The 8,336-nt window shown below is 44.7% G+C and overlaps 1 long non-coding RNA gene across 1 annotated transcript in view; it reads right to left on the reverse strand.

Annotated features, from left to right (window-relative positions):
* The window catches only part of LOC147685221 (uncharacterized), a 71,595-nt gene extending 65,792 nt beyond the window's left edge, over positions 1 to 5,803 (reverse strand). The window contains exon 1 of the long non-coding RNA XR_015300416.1: positions 5,542 to 5,803. This is a non-coding gene — a long non-coding RNA (uncharacterized LOC147685221). The remainder of the gene's footprint in view (positions 1 to 5,541) is intronic.
* Between the last annotated feature and the right edge of the window lie 2,533 nt (positions 5,804 to 8,336).

The raw sequence follows: 8,336 nt of genomic DNA on the forward strand, positions 1-8,336 counted from the left end.
ATAGTTTATTTGCATGTGTGAGTATGTGTGTGAGCAACTTTTGGAAGACTGTCGATGTGTTACCGGATGTATAGGTGTATCACTACATATGATGAGTGAGTATATGTATGAGTGACTATATAGAACTGTTGGTGAATTAGTGGATGTGTATATAAATGGTGGAATTACTGAATTGGTTGTTGTAACTGGTATGGGTATCTCCTTTTTTTTGAAAATTGTAGTTTCTATTTTTGAATATGTGTTTCAAGGGTTACAGTGAAAGGAGGTCTGTCACTCTGTCACAAGGATGGTGTCATCAGTGATGTCATGAGTGATGTCACTGACCATGTCATGAGTGATGTAATATGTGACGTCATCAGCAGTGCATTACACGCGCAAGTTATAGTGAGTCCAACTAACTATAACGTGGAATTTCAATGGTTTTATGTCAGTAAAATTTCCAGCTAACTATAACTGGTGTGAAACCTATGGTTTTTTCAGTGAATTTAATAGGTTTTTTAAATGCTATTTCCTAACTATAACTGGTGTGAAACCTATGGTTTTTTCAGTGAATTTCAAAGGTTTTCTAATAGCAAATTCCTAACTATATAAGACCTGAAAGCCCACCAGGAATCTCCAGTATGCGCCAGGGGACTGCATTGTAGAGAGGTGTAATGAAGCCACGACCCTTTTTACACCTCTCTGCAACGCAGCCCCTGTGCATGTTTGAAGAGGGGGAACTAATTCCCCTTGCATACTGGGGGCCCCTGGGGACCAACTAGCCCACCTGGAACCTCCAGTATGCACCAGTGGGCTGCATTGCAGAGGTGTAATGAGGCTATGCCCCTTGTTACACCTCTCTGCAACGCAGCTCCCTGCCGCGTTTGCAGAGGGGGAACTAATTCCCCTTGCATACTGGGGGTCCCTGGGGGCCAACTAGCCCACCAGGAGCCTCCAGTATGCGCCAGGGGGCTGCATTGCAGAGAGGTGTAATGAGGCCATACCCTTTTTACACCTCTCTGCAATGCAGGCCACTGGCGCGTTTGCAGAGGGGGGACTAATTCCCCTTGCATACTGGGGGTCCTTGGGTCAAATCTGCCCAAACACCGATATTCCGAACGATTGAAAATGACTTTTCTTGAGAAACATTTGGATTTGGATTATCATGTCCTATACTTTGGAATTTTTGAAAGACTGACTTTGAGGATGCTATAAATTACTCAAGTCTGCCCGAATTGTGTGGGTAAAATTGATACCTAGTCACTTTGAATAAGAATGTACTTACGTCTCGTCTAACATTTGGAAGAAATATCTAGTTATATGACAACAGGATACCGACATAACTTGAAGGAAATAAGAACGCCCTGAAGAAGTTCTGTTGTACAGAACGAAACGTTTCGGCTGGCTGTGGTACATAAACTTGAGGAAAATAAAAGCATTTGAATATACACCAAGATTCAGCGCTTCAATAAGGACTCTAAGTGATATGATTTGATTGGACTCATTGTGCAAGTGATGCTGTGCCAAACTTTGGAATATTCTCCACTACTCTCTACTACTTACTCTCTCCTACTCCACTACTCTCAAATACTCACTCTCTACTACTCATTCTCTACTACTCTACTACTCTCTACTACTCTCTCTCTACTACTCACTCCCTACTACTCGCTACTCACTACTCCCTACTACTCACTATCTACTATTCTCTACTACTCACTCTCTACTACTCTCTCTCTACTACTCACTCTTTACTACTCACTACTACTCTCTACTACTCACTCTCTACTTCTCACTCTCTACTACTCTCTACTACTCACTCTCTACTACTCTCTCTCTACTACTCACTCTCTACTACTCACTCTATTACTCACTCTCTACTACTCTCTACTACTCACTCTCTACTACTCTCTCTCTACTAGTCTCTACTACTCACTCTACTACTCTCTCTCTACTAGTCTCTACTACTCACTCTCTACTACTCTCTACTACTCACTCTCTACTACTCTCTACTACTCACTCTTTACTACTCTCTACTACTCACTCTCTACTGCTCTCTACTACTCACTCTACTACTTACTCTCTACTACTCTCTACTACTCACTCTCTACTACTCTCTACTACTCACTCTACTATTCACTCTACTACTCTCTACTACTCACTCTCTGCTACTCTCTCTACTGCTCTCCATTACTCTCTATTACTCACTCTCTACTCTCTACCTCTCTACCTCTCTCTACTTCTCTCTCTACTAGTCTCTACCTCTCTTCCGCTACCTCTCTACCTCTACCTCTCTACCTCTACACCTCTACCTCTCTACCTCTCTCTACACTCACACATATACACATATATGCATTTATATGCATATGCATTTATATATATGTATGTGTATGTATATATATATATTAAAAAAAATATATATATATATTTTTTTTTAAACAGCTACTTTTGTTTAAAGCTGTCATTCTTTTTCCCCATGGTACGCTCCCCGGTACGCTCCCCGGTGCGCGTACCGGGCGCTCCCCCCGCGAAAATAATTTTTTTTTTTTTTTGCCCCGCGGTGGCCTTTTATGGCCCCCACATCAAACCTAGGGGGTCAGGGGGGTCTACTCTGCCCCCTTATGCTCAATTCCCCCCTTTGTTTTTGCTACCTCTTGGGTCTCGATCCTACCGAGACACAAGATGGCGGCCGCTCCGGACTGTTTAGAATGTTTACAGACACCCGAGAGCCAATCAGCTTTCTGCGTGCAAGTCGCGTGGCGCGCCCGGTGCGCTCCCGGGTGCGCGTACCGGGGCGCGGCTATAGATATATATATTTTTTTGAACCTAAATAACTCAAAATCCACTGGAGCACATATCTTGAGACATAGCAAAGGCACATCGGGCTACCAGTCCCTACAATTTTGCCAAGTTTGGTGGAAATCCATTCAGCCGTTCGGGCTAAAAGTGAAATCGACCGCCCTATGGAAATTAACATGGGGAAAACGCGTTTTGGGACCCCCCTTTTATCTCGGACCCCACTTCACGAATTCCCCCCAAACTTTCAGGGAAGGACCGGAGCTCCGCGAGGCCATTTTGAGGAAATTTTCAGTCAGATTCATCAACCGGAGCCAAAGTTATTCCAAATAGAATTTTGAGATTTAACATTGAAAAAAATCCTAACTATAACTACCTACTGGCGACCGCCAGTAGGTAATATATATATATATATATATATATATATATATATATATATATATATATATATATATATATATTTCTTGGACACCGATTCCACCAACCGCTGCTCCACTTTACCACGGGTACCTCCTGCCGCACGGTGGAATGCGCAATATTTTTCCAACACCAAGTCCCTCAGTCCGCGGGACCAGTTTTCAAAGAAGAGCACTCAGAGTCACTTCAGCGTGGCTTGCCATATTTATTATCAGCATTGCAGATAAACAAGGGTTACAAACGTGTTTCGGCGTTGCCGCCTTCGTCAGTGTAAACCATTTTGTTTTCCTCAGTGATTTAAAATAAAATTTGTTGTGACTTCCTGTCACGTGCATTAAAAAAAGTATACATAAAAAACATATATATATAGTATATGTAGAGTTCTCCAAAACAAAGTGGTCTACAAGTGGCGTGCTCTTGCTGCTGCTGCGGTGTTGGGGGTAAAAACCATGAACCCCCTAGTAATTATTTCACAAATTGAGACAACGCTGCACTCCTGGGGGCTCCAATTAGCAATATCCTTTTATTTAAGAGACAGCATTTCACACCACAACGCGTTTCAACATCCAACTTTTTCAAGTGGTGCCAAACTTATGTTGCTCTAATTAACAAGCCTTAAATAAAATGAAGGGCATTCTGGAAATGTAGTGCCTTTGCTTAATATGCCTGGAAGCCCTTAAGTGAGTACCTGTACAGTGGTATTTCATATGCAGACATCCCATTAACCTCATTTTTCTGTGTGGCAGATTTCAAAAGTAATAATAATAATATAAATATAAATTCACTGAAAAAAACAAAAGTTACTGGGGCTTTATAGTTAGGCTCATGTTTCACTCGTACAAAGTCAACAAAAAGGGGGACAATCTGGGCTTGATAAAGGTCCATCCGTACTAGCCCTGGATCATGCTAGAGGACAAGAGTGATACGGTGTTCCTGGGTGGCAGATACACCATCTGGTGTGTACTCAAGGTAATAGGGAGGTGGGGAATACCTCCTTTCGGAAGTAGGACCCGCACACACCCAGCAAGATAGGTGTCATGCTTCATCATATGGGTCTGCTCCTCACCGAGCCGGCGCTGCAATGCTTGGCGGTCACCCATAAAGGGGCTCTTTATCGAAGATCTTTTGTTCCTTGCTGTGTAGGTGCAGTGGGTGTGAAGGGCCTAGAAAGATGTAGATGTGATGGCATACACCTAAATACAGCCAGGACTATTGGTTTTGTCAGGAGTTGTCTCTATGAGCTCTGCAGAGAAGCCAAGGTTTGGATGACCATGTATTCTGAGCAACTTTTTGACCCTCTGACAGGCACTGTGAGAAACTCTCACTGCCTTCAGCCTCAGCTTTAGAGCTTTCAACCATGGCTGTTATAAACACCTGGAGCTGATCCACTTCAATGCATGCACTATACAATATATATGCTGCATGAAAGAAAAACATCCAAAAATATAACATCCTTGGTAGGGCTTTAAGTGAGCTGGGTCCTGCCGGTGCTCAGCACCAGCAGTTCTACAAAGCCGGTGCTGAAACGGGTCCCTATGGGGTTCTGCATTGTTGCCCTCGGCCTCAGGGTGAAATAAAAGTCCTAATTCTGAATCAGTTCTACCCTTCACGGGCTTTGAAGAAACTTCAAAGAGACTTGTTCCAGTTCTTTCACAGTCTCATCATTTCAGAACTAAAGCTTTTTCAACATCCTATACAACGAAGCCATCGTTCTTGCTTATTTAGCTTATGCAACTAAGAACCAGTGGCAAAGCCAATAGCCCTGGCATTGTGTAGGTGTAATGTCACTTGTATTTTATATCTGGATGTCATGCAATGACAGAAGCAGCAAAATGCCAGTCAAGCAGCACACTATGATAAGCATGTAAGCACTGGTTTTTGGCTTACATGAATTTAAGCCACACCCTTATTACATTGGCTACACCCCTCTGAGAGACTCCCTCAAGTTTTTCTTCCCACTAGAAGCCCTGATCCTGAGAACAGCTAACACTCAAGTGGAGTGCAAGATTCAGTAAAATATGTGAAATACAAACGGAAACTAAATCATAACATGGATTACTTGAAAATTAATTGCATCAATTGTCCATGACTATCAGTATAGTTAAGGACACGAATATGCGGCCCTATAGGGACCCATTTCTATGTCCATTCCATAATGCTACTGTAGCTGAGACCCGGAGGGACCCGGCCCACTTAAATCTCTACCTCCTATTATGCAATGCAACTGACAGGGAGTAGCGCTGCTTCTAAATCTGGGCCACCTTGTCTCGAATTAGCGCTGCATAGGGCCGCTAGTCTAAAGGTGTTCTGCTTTAAATACACATTTAAACAATCTTGTCATGCAGTACTCACAGGGCTGTCAACAATACCGGCGTCCGGTCGCTTGTATCTGCTTTGTTCCCCCTCGTGGTTCTCATTGGCTGCTGAAATTGCACTTTCGTGGACTTTCCTTGGAGGATTTTCACGCGCAGCTGAGCTGATCACTGTAATCACACAGAGAAACAACAAGGCCGCCACCAAGCGAGCCATACTCCGTCACCTGCTCAGCGGGAGATAGAATGAGCACCCTGCTAGGAACAGACTCTGTTTCACCAGGACCTCGCTTCCTTTACTTACCTTTATACGAGGCGTTCGGAGCTACGCCTTTTAATTGTGAAATCCTCCGTTCCTCCGACTCCACTTCCAGTGAATACGTGGTGCTTCTCCCTGAAACTTTCCAAGGTGTGTCAACAGAGGCTGGGGTCTTTCACTGTCACTTAATGAAACCACTGAGGTGTGATTAATGCTTCAGCATTTCTAACTTGGTGATTTTGTTCAGCAGATCAACAAACAATACAACTAGGATTAAAAAACTCAGATTTTTCTGAAAGGTGAATCAGAGTGGAAAAGTAAGAGGCGAAAATAGAATATGGGATGGAACAAGGAAGTAAAAGGAGGAAGGGTTGGGTAATGATATGCAGGGTCGGATTGGGATCACAATTCGGCCTGGGCAGTAACGAAAAAAGTGGCCCACATTCAAGAGGCGTGGCCCATATTTAAGGGGCGTGGCCCACATTCAAGGGGCGTGCCCTTTCATGAAACACCATTTGCACAGACAAGGAATGAAAGTGGGAGGATACTGTTCTTGCACAGGACACAGGGCCAAGGTGACAGTGGCCTACATGCTGAGCAACTAAAAAAAATAGCAAGGCCCCTTTTTGTCACAAAATTATTCCAGCCCTCCAGCACAGGAGCACCTGAAAAGCAGCAAAGCCCCTGCTATTACTAACCTACTTAGCCCTCCCCAGACTTAGGCTCAGGAGCAAATGAACAGAGGTAAGGCCCCTGCAATTAGTAAATTAATCAATCCTCCAAGCCTTGGGAAAATGTCCTGGCAGGGGAGCACAAAACACAGCTTTCTGGGTCATCCAAGGTAGCCAGGTAGCCAGGGGGGAGGTTGAGGTGAAGCTGGTGCATGGGAAGTGCCTTCCCAGTGTGTTCTGGCAGTTTGAGTATTTACCATTTACTGTAGTATTACCCTTGTTCCTGTGTATGGTACCCTTTTGTAACTTGCACACGTCACTTTTCTCTTGTAACACATTGTTTGCTACCTCTCACTTTTGTTTGCTTTAGATACTTGCACAAGTGCCACCATTGCTTACGTAACGTTTGTTCTTGTGCTGGAGTGTCTGCCAATAATTGCAGTATTATACCTCTACTTGTACTTTGTACGCTGTTGTAACTTGCACACATCACTTTTTCCTCCTGTAATGTCTCGTTTGCTCCTCTTGTATTTTGGTTGCTCACTATTGTCACTTTTGATTCATGTAACTTAACGTTTGCTTTTGTAATTTGTCCACTTATAATTTTCTCCTCATGTATTATTGCTGTTCCTAGTGTGAAGCGCTCTGACACCTTCGGGTAAAGTCTGCGCTATATATAATCGCATAAATAAATAAATAAAATAAATACATTCCAACCATCACCAGGCCCCCACAGCAAGATCCATTCTTCCTCGCCCACTATGCCCTGAATGTGAAGGGCTGTGAGCGAGGTGCTAAGACTAACACCGTTTCTGGGCTGCATGGGCCCCAAGGGGCCGAGGTGCAAATGGCTCAAAGGCCTGAGAAACACCTGGCCCCCAGGGAGGCCGATTCTTGCAAACAATCACCCCTCCCCAGCCCAGCCTCAGCTTGATTGCTTGGCAGGGTAGGGGCGAAGGAGAGGCCACAGCTGACAATCGCTGTCTGGCCGCACTGCGAGGCTGCTTTTCATTTTCTCTGTCTCTGTGCACTCTGTGGGCCGTTTTTTTTTCTCCCCTTTCCGAGTCCACTCTCTGTGGACCTGGACAGGGGGGAAAAAAACGGCCCACAGAGGGCACTTAGGCCTCGGCCCTTCGGCCCATTCCCGAATGCCCGCCTTGCCAATCCGCCCCTGATGATATGTCATTAGTTAGGATTAAAACGTTTAAGCCCGAGTACCAGCGCCACGACGCCTCAGGGCAGCAGTGCGCTTTACAAGACACATACATTACATTACATATGTGGATTTTCTGTCACTCCCTTTAGGGGATTGACATCCTTATCTAAGATGGTGGGCTAAAAATCTGTCCTATTGCGGATTTTTCGTTACTGAAGTTACTCAAACGACACAGTTGTCTCTGCCTTGTAAGGTTAAGGTGGAGAAACATTTCTGTGCAAGATTTACCAATGCCCCTCGATGTTGGTGGAAATTCTGCCTGCATACAAAGGGCACTGAGAATGCCCACCAAATTTGTGGTACGTTTTCAGTGACCAGGAAGTACTCTCCGTAAAATGCTGGGAGTTAAATATGGTACAAAAAGGAGTGGTAATGGACGCAGCATCTGAACCAATCAAACACTCACACCCGGTCAAAAGATCTGGGTTTGATCCATCACCGTTCTTTAGCCCACTCTGCCACCCCAGTTCAGACAGGGCTATATGCAAATCAGTCTGACCCTGTGCCTCATGGGAACAGTCCAGCACGAACTGCCAAGCCATGCCTTCCCTGGACAAGAAACAAGCTTCCGAGGACCGGTTACTGGCATTCCAGCTGTCTTCAGCCCGGCTTGCTTGAACCCAGTGGCAAAGTGAGCAAGGGACACACGTCTGAGCATACCCTGCCACACTTATGGTGGCCCAAGCGGT

Source organism: Lissotriton vulgaris, chromosome 10 (genome assembly GCF_964263255.1).
Source record: "Lissotriton vulgaris chromosome 10, aLisVul1.2, whole genome shotgun sequence".
Taxonomy (NCBI): Eukaryota; Metazoa; Chordata; class Amphibia; order Caudata; family Salamandridae; genus Lissotriton; species Lissotriton vulgaris.